Genomic DNA, 12,648 nt, shown 5'->3' on the forward strand with positions numbered 1-12,648 from the left:
CCTGCCGAGATCAAGCACGGCAGGCAAGAACCAAGGGGAATTTTGCATTTTGCGCCTGTGTTCTCTACTCCGAGAGGGGAAAACGCCGTGAGTACTCTTCGCGGGTACGATCGCGAATCGCGAGCTTTCTTCCCATTCTAATTTCTACATACTCTCGTTGAGCTTGCAAAGCAGTCCGTATGTTTAAAAGGGAAGAAACGCGGGGTAGGAAAATCCCACGCGCAAAGCTGATAGATCTTCAAGAGTTGAATCGAATTAACATACGCGGGAGAAAACGATGCGTGGATTATATCTACATAATTAGAGCTCTCACAAATTTACAGCTTAAATTCGAAACTTTTGTCACAGCTATACAATTTTTAATAATATTTATAAAAGAAAACAATTGATTAATTCCATTACCTCTATACATATTTAAGGAGTTAAGAATATAATGTGAACGTATCCTGTGAAAGCTGAAAATGTTATACGTTGATAAATTATCAGATTAATAATACAAATTATCTGTAATATTAGTTGTTCACTATACATAGATAATAATATATGTAATATAATTTTAATATAAATATTTAATAGATATGTATATAGTATTATTTATAATTATTCGATTATCAGATCCGACATAGGATCTCGCGTATAGTTTTCCACAGCAATCCGCTGAATAATTCTAAAAGTCCCATAAATACGTGCGACGATCTTCAAACGCGTTTTTCCAGGCGCTGGTACACTATTCAGGATATATCTCGTAAAATGCGATTTATGCGACGTTCCAGACTGCAAGACGAGCGTGCGCTCGTTCGTGCCTTTTTTCTTCCGCCGCGGACAATTCGCAATGGCACCTAGGAGTAGTATTTATGAATTTTTTAACGTTCGCGTTACGCGACAGCTCTCCAGCACCAAACCAGACGTTGTTTTTCCTCCCTCTTGTCCGCCCACCTGCAAATCTGCTTAAAGCTGCCACGGCTACCCTTTATCCGAAATGTAAGGCTGTAAATTTCGACGTTTCGTTTGTTTGAGCAACGGATTTTTTTCTGGTCGTGCTTCACGCTCACTGTCGCGCCGGAAATGAACGGCGTTTTTTTTGCGACGGCTTTTAAACGATTATCGCCTCTAATCTTCAGTCCAAAACGTTGTGATATTTCTAAAAATTGGAATCATCGATAGTTTTAATCGAGATTCGTGCTCAGAGATCGCGACGATCGAGAGTTACTGCAATCAACTTAAAAACTCGCTCTTAATTTTACTACGAAAAATTATTTCTTTCTGAAGAATCGAGGTGCGAAGAATTAATGAGATCTCACAATCGTGAGAGTCAGCCACGAACTGCTTTATCCTTTTTTTTTAAAAAAGAATTGATCTGCATTATAGCGTTGTAAGTTCGATGGCGATCATTTGTAAAAACTGAAGTCAAGTTGTAGCAAAAGTTAATTTGTTTCCACATTTTAAAATTATATTCTTATTCATTATGAAAATAAAAAAAAGATCTTTAGAAATGTAATGATTTTTGTTAGATACTGGAACATGGTGACAGATTTAAAAATCATTTAAATCATTTAATATAATTCTTTATTCTTGATTTATTTACAGTAAATCATTTGAGTTTACTGAGATGTTCTCAGAAATATAATCATCTGTGAAAATATGACGTACAGTCCCTGGGTGATAACTGTGAGATAACAATTGTAACGCCATCAAGGAGATTTTGTGATCACATTTGCGTAATTACAATTCTTTTCCCTATTGCATATTAAGAAAGAGCTTGCAAAATTTTCGGAAGCTTCAGATTTTTTTTCCAGACATTAAATTTGTCTATCGAACAGCTACGCTAATCGAAGGTTTAATGGACATTAACTGTCTCGAGGGAGATCGATGGAATCACCGGGGTTGAATGAAACCTGTAAATGCAATTTTTTTATTCAGCGACGTCCGTTAGCGCTAACGATTGTTAAATCACTTCTACTTTTAACGAACCATTAAAAATTGGCGGATCGTCAATTTCGCATTCGTTAACGAGAATTTCGGGAAGGTCGGTGAAATAGCCATTAGTAACAAAAGTCTACATACGCCTCACGGAGGTATAAAAAAAGCGTTAAAAAATTGCTGAAAAAAAAGTTATTTTTTTTTAGTTACATGACTTTACCTCGTCATTTTGCAATGAATGTAATGATCTTATAAATATCCATACTTGTTTATATCTTAGTAAATAATTTTTATTCTTTCGACTGTTCTCATACGCGTAGCGCTTCTCAAAGCAATTCTTCCGCGCAGCAAGTAGTGCGGGTCAATCTCGCATCCGCCGGTCGCAGGCCGGCCGGTGTGTGCAAGTCGCGAACCGCGCTCCTTCTCTCTCGCTTTCTCCACGCGAGGCTGTACGCCCGGAGCCTCCTCGGTAATCCTGAGTTATGGAGGATTATATCATCAATTTCGCCGACCAGGATCAGGTGCAGCGAGCACCATCGGCACAGCCAGGATATATCCGCGTATCTACACGAAACCTACAATCCCCGTCCTCCTCGTTCCCCGTTCTCTACTCGTCGAGCACGTTAACCGCCACACACCACGGCTCGGTATTTTCGCCGATCCTTTCGCAACACGTCTCTCAGTGCGAGACGACTTAACGAGCGTGGATGTAAAAGTCACGTTATACCTGGTCTCGTGCTCGTCACGCCAAATTCGGGGCTCGCCGAATTGAATCGCTGATCGAAACACGCGGGCGATAATTTAGTTGGAACGTAGCGATTACCGATATTTGCAGCTGATAAAATGTGATATAATGTCGGCCGGCTGATAACGTAAATGGTTAATAAAGCATAACGAGGCGACGGGCACCGCTTATTAAAGCTCGACGCCGAGTGCCGCCAATGGAACGCACGTTACTGATTACCGGATTCAAATGCAGTTAATTGCATGGAAAAATTATGGGACGTAATTAGTATAACAAAGTGTTAATATATCAGTAAGGTAGGCGACACTAAAACGTCAAAAATGATCGAGAGATTATTTAGAATTCTTTCACACAACATTGACGGTAACTTTCTCGAGCTTCTATTAATTTTTGAAGTTGCAAAAATTGTTGAATACCGATGAAAAAAATCTATAATCCGACAGAGGAAACTGTGACAGGGCGAGGGGTGGAAAGGACGGAACGTCCGTCACGTGCTTCTAAATATTTCGAGGGGGTAGGTAGGGCTGCCGATACTGAAAATATAAATCCGCTAATATATCGAGAGATTAGCGTTCGGACAGTAGCTCGATAGTCCGCCGTGGATCAGACCCAAAGCTAGCACCATCCGCTCTTCTCTTCTCGCTCCTAAAAAATCCTTTCTCTCTCAAAAAGTTATTTCTTGGGCTTTACACATCTATTGTATTTATTTAACTAAATTTCTTAAAGCGCTGATAGTTTATTAAGGAACAACGTTACGTTACGATATATATGAAAAATTTTAAATAAATATAATAAATAAGAAATTTTTAATTTTATATATATGTATATATAAAATATTTTTATTCCATTTTTTTTAATATTAGTATTTTTTAAGCAATAAACTCTCTTGTAAATTTATAAATATTTATATAAGCTGTTTGTTAACATCACTATATTAAATTGATTATTAAATTAATAAATAAAATATTAATATTCCAAAAATAAATATTATTATAGCGCCGTAATACGCTGATGATCATTCTACCGTTATTTATCTTTGTAAAATTAATCGATCTCTAGACATAAGCCCTACACAATGGAAGAGATATTAAAACATGAATAAATATTAAATATTAGATAAATAAAAAAATTACAAACAGGTTACACGCATAATAGACAAATAAGACATAAAGCACATTATATGTTATATCTTATTTGTATGCATTACGCGTTATGTTTAATCCCTATTCGTAACTTTTTTATTTCTCTAATATTTATTTCTGTTTTTATCCTGAAACTGTAAAAATGTAGGTAATATAATTTTTCTCAAACTTTTTATGACGAGATTTACTTATAGTATTAAAATAAAATGAGCCTTATAATATTAAGATTAATTTTTCTATAGCTTTAATTAAAAACCGTTAATTGTTTACGCGTTATCATTTTGGTATCTGCCAATTCCTGAAATATACACGCAATCCCCCTTCGCGTATAACACGTGATCAACGAGTTCGAGTCGGTTCAGGGAAAGGGGGAGACAGGAGAGAGGGCGCCTAGGGTAGTGAGTTAAGGGGTGCGCGGTAGCGTCCATTTTTTCTCGTAACAATAATTTGTCGTTATCAAATAACGACGTTCGCGTACGTTGGGCTCGCCGTGCGAGCCGGCTTTGCCAAATGTCGTCGATAAATGCCGACGAAATAAAATTTTACTGCCGAATAATATCCACGCGCGAGAGAGTTTGTCGCTATTGAATTCCCGGGCCGTTTCGCAGCGCGCTCCTGCGGTACTACCGGAGCCGCCTATTCCACTTTTCGCGCCATTTTATCGCGCATATATGCGGATTTCTACCGCAGATGCGACTCTTTGTCTTTTTTTTATCCACCACTTTCTCATATTCTTTTATTTTTAAAAGTATAACGTCTCGTTTTTAATTTTATTTTATTACATTGGTCGAAGAATCATAAGGTTAATGAAGAGTTATCGGTAAATATTCGATGCTCTTAAATTCAGCAGATTGGAATAAATTGCGGCATATAAATTTTCTAAATGAAGCAATGAAGGGATAGAAAATGAAGTCTTATGCACGAATTAGTGAAAAAATTCTTTTAGAAACCGTTTATCTCGATTCTGTAATTTTTTATAATCATACATAATAAAAAAAAAAGTAATGTAATGAGAAAGTAACGATACCGAACTATCTTAAGAGTTACAGAGGGATACTGAGGATGTTCCCTAAAAATATATACGTTGAAGTAACACAGAAAGAACAATTCTTTTTGCTAAAGGATTTAAAATTTTGCTGGATACAGATCTAATAATTTTGTTGGGCCATCAAAATATTTTTATTGGAAACTCAAGATTGGAAAAATATCAAAATTTTTTGCAGCATTATTCATCATGTTTGAGTTTTTTGCATAATTATTTTGATGTTCTAACAAAATTATTTTGAGCTCTGTATCCTAAATTTGTCAGTAAAGTCATTTTTCGAATGACTATAAATATGGTATATATGCAAAATTATTTTTTCTGTGTATAAATGTATTTACACGCAGATTCTTCTGAAATATCTACAAATTTAGAAATCTACAAATCTGAAAAAAATTACTTTGGATTATCAAAATAATTATGTAGAAGATTCATTAGAGAAGCACGATAAAAAATGCTGTTAAAGTTTTGATATTCTAGCAACTAGATTGATCATCCTAATAACTGTTTTGATAGTCCGAGAGAATTATTTTCAAATCCGAATTTAGTCAAATTTTTATTTGATACTTCAACAAAATCGTTCTTTCCATGTGTCAAATAAAAATCTCACGTTCGTATTTTTTTCATTTTTACTCCGTCACTTATACACTTTAATGAATATACTTTTAATTAAATCTTTTTCTTTACGCCTAACTTGCCTAACTTTCTAAGTTGTATGCATCCCTATGCGTTTATTTCTTCAAGTTCAGTCATCCTTGTCTTCGTAGATATTGTGCGCAGAATGGAGCGGTGGTACATAGTGCGCCAAGAATAATGTTAATGAAATACAGATACGATCTCCGTGCGGGAAACATTCGTCGTCAATGGCGAACTATTGTCCGTGCATCCGAGTCCTCCTGCGTCCTTCTCTTGAACGTCGGCGCAGCTAAACGCGCCCGTTCACCGGCATAATTTTAAGAAGCGCGCCGTTTCCCTTCCGACGAGAAGCACGACGCATTCGTCGAGCCGAGAGGATGGGAAATGACTGCGGAAATGGAAGACCAAAGTCGCGCGTGTATTGCGATGACGGGGTCAATAGTTTCGCCGACGCCGATTTGCACTGGGGAGAGCGTCTGCTAAATAACGTGTAAACCACCGACTCCGTGGGCTCGATACGAGAAAGTTACCAACCCGCCACCCGCGCGATAAGGAATGCGCGATACTCGCGAACTATGAAGATCGCGGCATTTAATGGCGCGCGAGTGCCATTGAGGGAGGGAATTTAAGTGTTCGCGAAAATAACGCGATTGATCTGACGACAAAGCCAGCCAAATCGTCCACGGGGTTTTACGATTGGCGTCTTGTTCCGAGCGTATTGAGTTTATCAGCAGGAATTTCAGTTGAGGATAGAAAATATCGAGGCATTAATTCCATCGTAAATTTGTCTGAAATAACGCATTTCGTCGCTGCAGCAATAGAAATTGAACAATTGTGTCATTCGTGTGACGTCATTCTTCCAAAGGAAGGAGGTCAATAAGGCAGTTTCTTTTTGGGAGTCAATAAGACTCTCTACAGATTTCTATTAAACAATTTTTTTTGTATTATATGATTTAGAAATGTCAAAAATAATCATTATGTGAAAAAAAACTCTATCCATAAAATCCTAATTAATTAAAACTAGTTTAAATATATCACTATGATGATACTTAAGCCCTTTTTAGGACTAATAAAATATTTTTATTTTCATCATATACTATTCTGCCATCATATTAACGTCATTTTAGACTATTTATCGTCTCCAAGGTAAAGGAATTTTGTAAAGTTTTCTGGAAAATTAAAATTATTAGCTTTAAATAAGTTTATACGTACATTTCACCTACCTATTGAAAATATTATTAATTTGACCATTTTGACTTTCCGTTTGTCCGAAACTCCACCTATGCTCAACTTAAATTTTTTTTAGATTAATATCTTATCATACAGCATCATTTGACATACAATTCGATTCGAAATTCGAGGGCCACAAGATATATAGGCTAAAAAACTCATATTTTGGGGTCACTCTTTTTTTCTGCAATAAAAGTCTTGATTCAATATAGTCGCGTAAATTATTAATTATGCAAAATTAGCATTCGCGGGTGCGCCATTACGTTCCGCTTGGATAATAAACGTCAAATCACGTAGTAACTCAACCCTCCGGTAGAAAGAAGTCGCTCTTCTCCCATCTCGAGAACGCACTGACTCACTGACTGATTTTTTCAAAAGCAGTCTAATTAAGGGGTGGCTGACACAAAACGTTAATTAATGCACTCAAAAACCAAGTGCCATTAAAGGAAGAAAGTGGTATGGGGAAGTGGCGACGGCAGGGGTGGTCGAAGACTAGCGAGAGAGAAATTACTGGTGCGGCTGGAACGAGCGAGACGTCGCGACGCCCGCGACGTTCCGAAGAGAGACGGCAACACCGTTTCAGGACGAGAGGTACCGAGAGGTAAGAGATAGGGATAAAGATTATATAGGGTGTCTCATTCCTTGTGCTGAAAGAAAAAAAAACATGATGCTAACTAATTCAATATTCCAAATTTTGATTCTGAATTAGATAGAGGTGCAGAAATAATAGAAACTTTCAAACTAACATCAAATTTTCAGTATTATTGATCAATTGCGATCGCAACATCGCATTTTCAGTCTTCTAGGCAAAGAAGCTTTTCTTAGAATCACATCTACCAGAGAAAAGGTATAAATATGCTGCATGAATGAAGCACTTTGCCATAAGTCATTATTTCATTATTAATCTCTGTAAAAAGTAAACGTTAATTAGTAATCTTCATCTTTACAATCATCTCAATCTTTGCATATGCGATCGCAATTAAAGGGATTTAATATTAATTAGACTTGATTAAAATTTTAAGACTCAAGAGCGTTATCAGAATATTTAATGTTGAAAATTATAAAAATAGAATTTTTAATCAAATTTTTCAGAGAAGTCCCATTCGAAAATTCGTCAAGGAATCTGCATTTGAGAGAAAACGCACAATTTTATGAAACACCCCGTGAATAAAGAAGATAGAGAGAAGGAAAGAGAAACAGAAAGGGAGGGAGAAAAGGGCTTAAAAGTTGAAGCGAAAGCGCCAGTAGACGCAACCCGCTCGCGAGCGGACGAAAGCAACCAGCAGGCAATTCCTAACGGGTGGAAAGATATGCAAATGCGCGTGAGGGAGACCGCCGTGGGTAATGCCTGCCTACCTGGGCCGCGTAGCTGGGCGCAATAATCATTAAAAACTAAAATGCGTGTTCCTATCCCTCCGCTCTGCGTGCGAGCAAGGAGAGCGGAGCGGAGCGGAACGGAGCGGTGGGAAGAGGAGCCGGAGCGACGCGGTGCGTCGACCGAGGGACCAAACTTGGGTCGAGCTTAGGAAGTTGAAGCTCTCGGGGAGGAAAGCTCCCGTGCGCAGGGGCTTGGCGCTAATTTTGCAGTCGTGCGGCGAGGGTAACGCTCCGTATAGGATACCTCTGGGAGTGTCGTAGGTATGTACGTACGCATATACGTACCCATAAAAGCGAGAGATCGATTATGAATGTACGTCGTTAGGTGGTTTCTTTGGCGTCCTGTGCGTGCGACGTAATATAATACCAAGATAAACACAGGCTAAAGGGAAAAAATAATAGTTCAGACCTCGTAATGATTTCCTGAAGTGAATAAAATGATTATAAAGGGATTAGAAGAAGCAAACTATATGTGCGTTTTGAGGCTATCGTTTCCAGGACGTATTTAAAAGTTATTTCTTTCAAACCTGGACATAAAGCTTATTCTTTTCAGCTGAACTTCTTGCATGACTCATTTTTTTTACTTCGTATTAGAAAATAAAAAAGAAAATATGATAGGCGATTCTTAGTTATTAAAAGATCCAATTTAAATCAATTTCTTAAATCTTTTTAAGTCTTTTAAGTTGTTTTTATTTTTAACTTTTAAGTGTATTATTTTTGTTTTTAACTTCTAAGTGTTATTATTATTAAATTTTTAACTTAAAAATGTATTAATTTGATTCAAAATATGTTTGATTAAAAACCATATCTAATGAATCCATTTCTATGATTGAATAGTTTAGGTAAAAGATAAACAGCGTTCATATTAATACACTTAATATACTTAATAAATATCTAATAAATTATATAATTATTATATACACTTAATAAATAATAAACTAATCTCAAATTAATAAATTTCTTGAGTTAAACTATTTAACATCATTGTTTTAATTAAATCAACGATATATCGAGTTGAAGCAGTGACGATCTGCAGGAATGATTAAAAATAACTCAAATTGATAATTGTGCAGTGAGTTATATATTTAGCAGAGCTAAACAGGACGTTTGAACGAGTTGACGCAATTGCTTGCTACAGAACGAATTAATTTTCTAATGCTAATAAATCTTTATCACGAAAATCGAAGAAGATCTTCAAGATTATAAATTGTATTTCTAAGTGCGAAACGTAGATCAAAGCTGATTTGCACTACAATCGCAACCGCATGATTCGAAATAGACGAATGAGGTGAAGCTGAGTTAGCTCAATGCCGGAATTAATAGAGGGAGAAACGGGAGTGCGCGCTCTTCTAGCACTACGGAAGAACCATTAGCTCGATTAAATGATTAAACGGCGCTGTTAGCGATTTGCCACTAATTAGATCAACGAAAAGTATGCGACAGCATGATTGCCTATTTAGCAAATGATTTTTCTATATTAAAAAATATATAATATAAGCATAACTTTTTCCTTTCGCGTGCTTCCCCGAATTTGTACCTCGTTTCGCAGCCTTATTTTTTTCCAACTATTCCTTTAAAGAAGAATGAGTCTCTATTAGCACGCTGTCGGCCGTAAGAAAGGGTTAAAAGCTTGGTAAAACTCGTGCGAGCGAGCGAGTGACGCCAAGCGAGCTCAGAGTTTCAGGATCGAAACACGGGAACGCATCGGCCGAGGCATTAAAGCGGCCAGCTCCCGGGGAACTTCATTTAAGAGTCCTTGTTTATAAACTGAAACAGGACGCGGCGGAATATAATTCCGCTTCTAATTACCCAGAGTGCTTTGCTTCTTTCACGGAAACCGGGCCGTCCCGCTCGCCGCCGGCCGTAGGACGGACCGGTAAAAGTTTCGTCCGGAGAAGGTCGACGATAATGAGAAAATTCGATCGCGCACTGGTCCAGATCGGACGATTGCACTGCGACCGGCTCCATAAGTAAAAACCTAATAAATAGCCGGAAGAAGGACGGAGACATGGGCGCGGAACGAGAGAGAGAGAGAGAGAGGGAGAAAGAGACAGAAAGAAAAGAGAAAAGGGGGCGGTACGCGGATAGGGGAGGAGAGTCTCTGATAATTAAGACCGTTAAAGAGAAAACGAGCGGGCGAGCGAGAGGCAAAGCGGCTGCTTTCTCGGTCGGTACAGTACATCCTTGCATCCTCGAGATAGCTAATTAATTTAATTACCGCCTTCGCCAGATTTACCTCCCGGCTTGCTGCTGTTCGCCGCCGTGCTGCACCGCACCGCGCCGACACCCGCCGTTCTCTGGTCGACGAGAGTGATTCACGTTTCACGGCTGTGGGATAACAATTCGCTCGAAACTCGCGCATCGCCAACCACCCTGGATGATTCGACTCAGTTATGACTCAGTTACGTGTATACCAGGTGCCCCAGTGTCGCCGACAAAATTTGTACGTAAAGCGAAATAATTACGATAAATGCTATATTTTTATTTCTTCACGTTAAAAGAATGCATTAACGTTCTTTACAAATTTTTAATTTATTATATTTGTATAAAATAAGGCAAACGTCCTAATGACTGAACTAAAATAAGAAGGCATATAATAAGTATTATTATTGATTATCTATTAATTAGTGACATTATAAAAGAAATTAATATCCTCAACTTTGTTTTATCGGTCGTCGAAAAATACTTCCATATAAATTTTAAAAAAGAACACTTAAGTGAAATTTTATTGATGTATTACACCATATCTATTGTACCAGTAACTACTAATGTACTGAACTTGAACTTCTAATAAAATACATTTTTTAATTTAACTTTCAGTTTCTTATAATTATGAAAAACACTATATGTTTTGGTAAATACAATATTTTAACGATATATAATGTTTATAAAAATTCGAAAATGTAGACACTATTGCTGCATTCGGTTTCGGTACTCACTTAATTCTGTCTTTATTACTCATTATTTATGAATAATGTCTTGAAAAAGGATAGAAGCTTACAGAGTATAAGCATCAAAAACGAACATAACCAAAGTCTTATATTGAGAAAAAAATGTATCAAGTTTTATATATAATAAAAATTTCTTTAAATATTTACTAAATGTGAATATATATTTATTTAATAAGGGTCATCCATTTTATTTAACTATCACTTTTTATTTAATAAATATTTATTTACCGTAAATAAATGTAAATTTTTGGTATTATTCAAATATATATTTATTAAAATTTAATATCTAAATTTTTTCTCAATATACTCAAGTTCGTAAAAAGATGAATAAAAATATAACTGTACCTACGAAATTTAAAATGAATTTTTTTGCGATAAACTGCAATCAAAATTGTGTTTTTATTACTTATTTTAATACTAAATATTTAATTTCTTCTTTTTGATCTGACATTTCTCTACTGTTAACTTTTATTAATTATAAATATATTTTTTTGTAGATTTTTCTATCACTAGACATATTCAGTTATTAGGATATTTAGTGTTTACTTAGTAAAGACACTATTTAATTAATTTGATGACGATCGTTCCTGAAGAATAAAAATATTTTTACATTTCATGAAGAATATAAAACATATTGTTTTAATTGTGTGAAAAAAAGAACAACTTTGAAAGTTATTATAAAAGTTGTTTTATTCGATTTTTCGAAATACACAGAAAGACGCATATTTCCATCAAAATCTCGAGACCAATTTTTTCACTACGTTATCGCTGACAAAGTAAAAATCCAACCAAAGCATCCGTGGTAAACATTGGTATTTCGAGTGAACGTCCATGGTGCGTATGAGATCATATAACGAACCATAACGGTCTCGGTAGGACTGGCCCGTTAAATTTAATGTTTATCGACGATAGCGGCCGTAAAATTTAATTAATCTAAAACTGATTATGAGCAGGATGAAAAGGGGAGGCAGAACGCTGATTCCATCGGCGGCGATCGGCCCATAAGCCCCGCGGATGACCAACCATAACCCTTCGAGTACATTTTACTTCACTCCGCGGACCTGACACAGCAGACGGCAGCCAGGATAACGATTTGATCCGTTCACTACCATCAAGAAGCCTATATCGATTTAATCTGTATGATCTTCATGCGGAACGATCTATGACGATTCTCACATCATATACGTATTTACGTTCCTAAATTAATTATAATTTACAGAAACGTTTTCGAAATTCAAAAAATAGTTTGCGTGGCGCGATGATAGATCGAATCAAGTCGCCATCGTCTTGCCTCTTACTAATTCCGGTGGCCTACCAGCCATAATGTCCCCAACATGCTCCCCTGGGTGACATGAAAGCATTCCCTTTAACAACGACGAATCGAGCCGCAAGATAGGCGATAATCTTACCGCGATTACGCTAAGGAGACCGAATAATTACGTGCGGGCAATTCGATTTTAGGCCTCGTCCCCTTGATCACGATAAAATATCCCTGGTGTCTCGCCTCTCGTTATCAACTGATAAATCCAGACTCTAGCAGTAACAACAGTATCAGGGATTGGAAGTAACGCCGTTATTTTTATCGTTACTTTTTATAATAACGAT

The sequence above is a fragment of the Trachymyrmex cornetzi genome, unplaced genomic scaffold, assembly GCF_001594075.2.
Source record: "Trachymyrmex cornetzi isolate Tcor2-1 unplaced genomic scaffold, Tcor1.1 scaffold83, whole genome shotgun sequence".
NCBI lineage: Eukaryota > Metazoa > Arthropoda > Insecta > Hymenoptera > Formicidae > Trachymyrmex > Trachymyrmex cornetzi.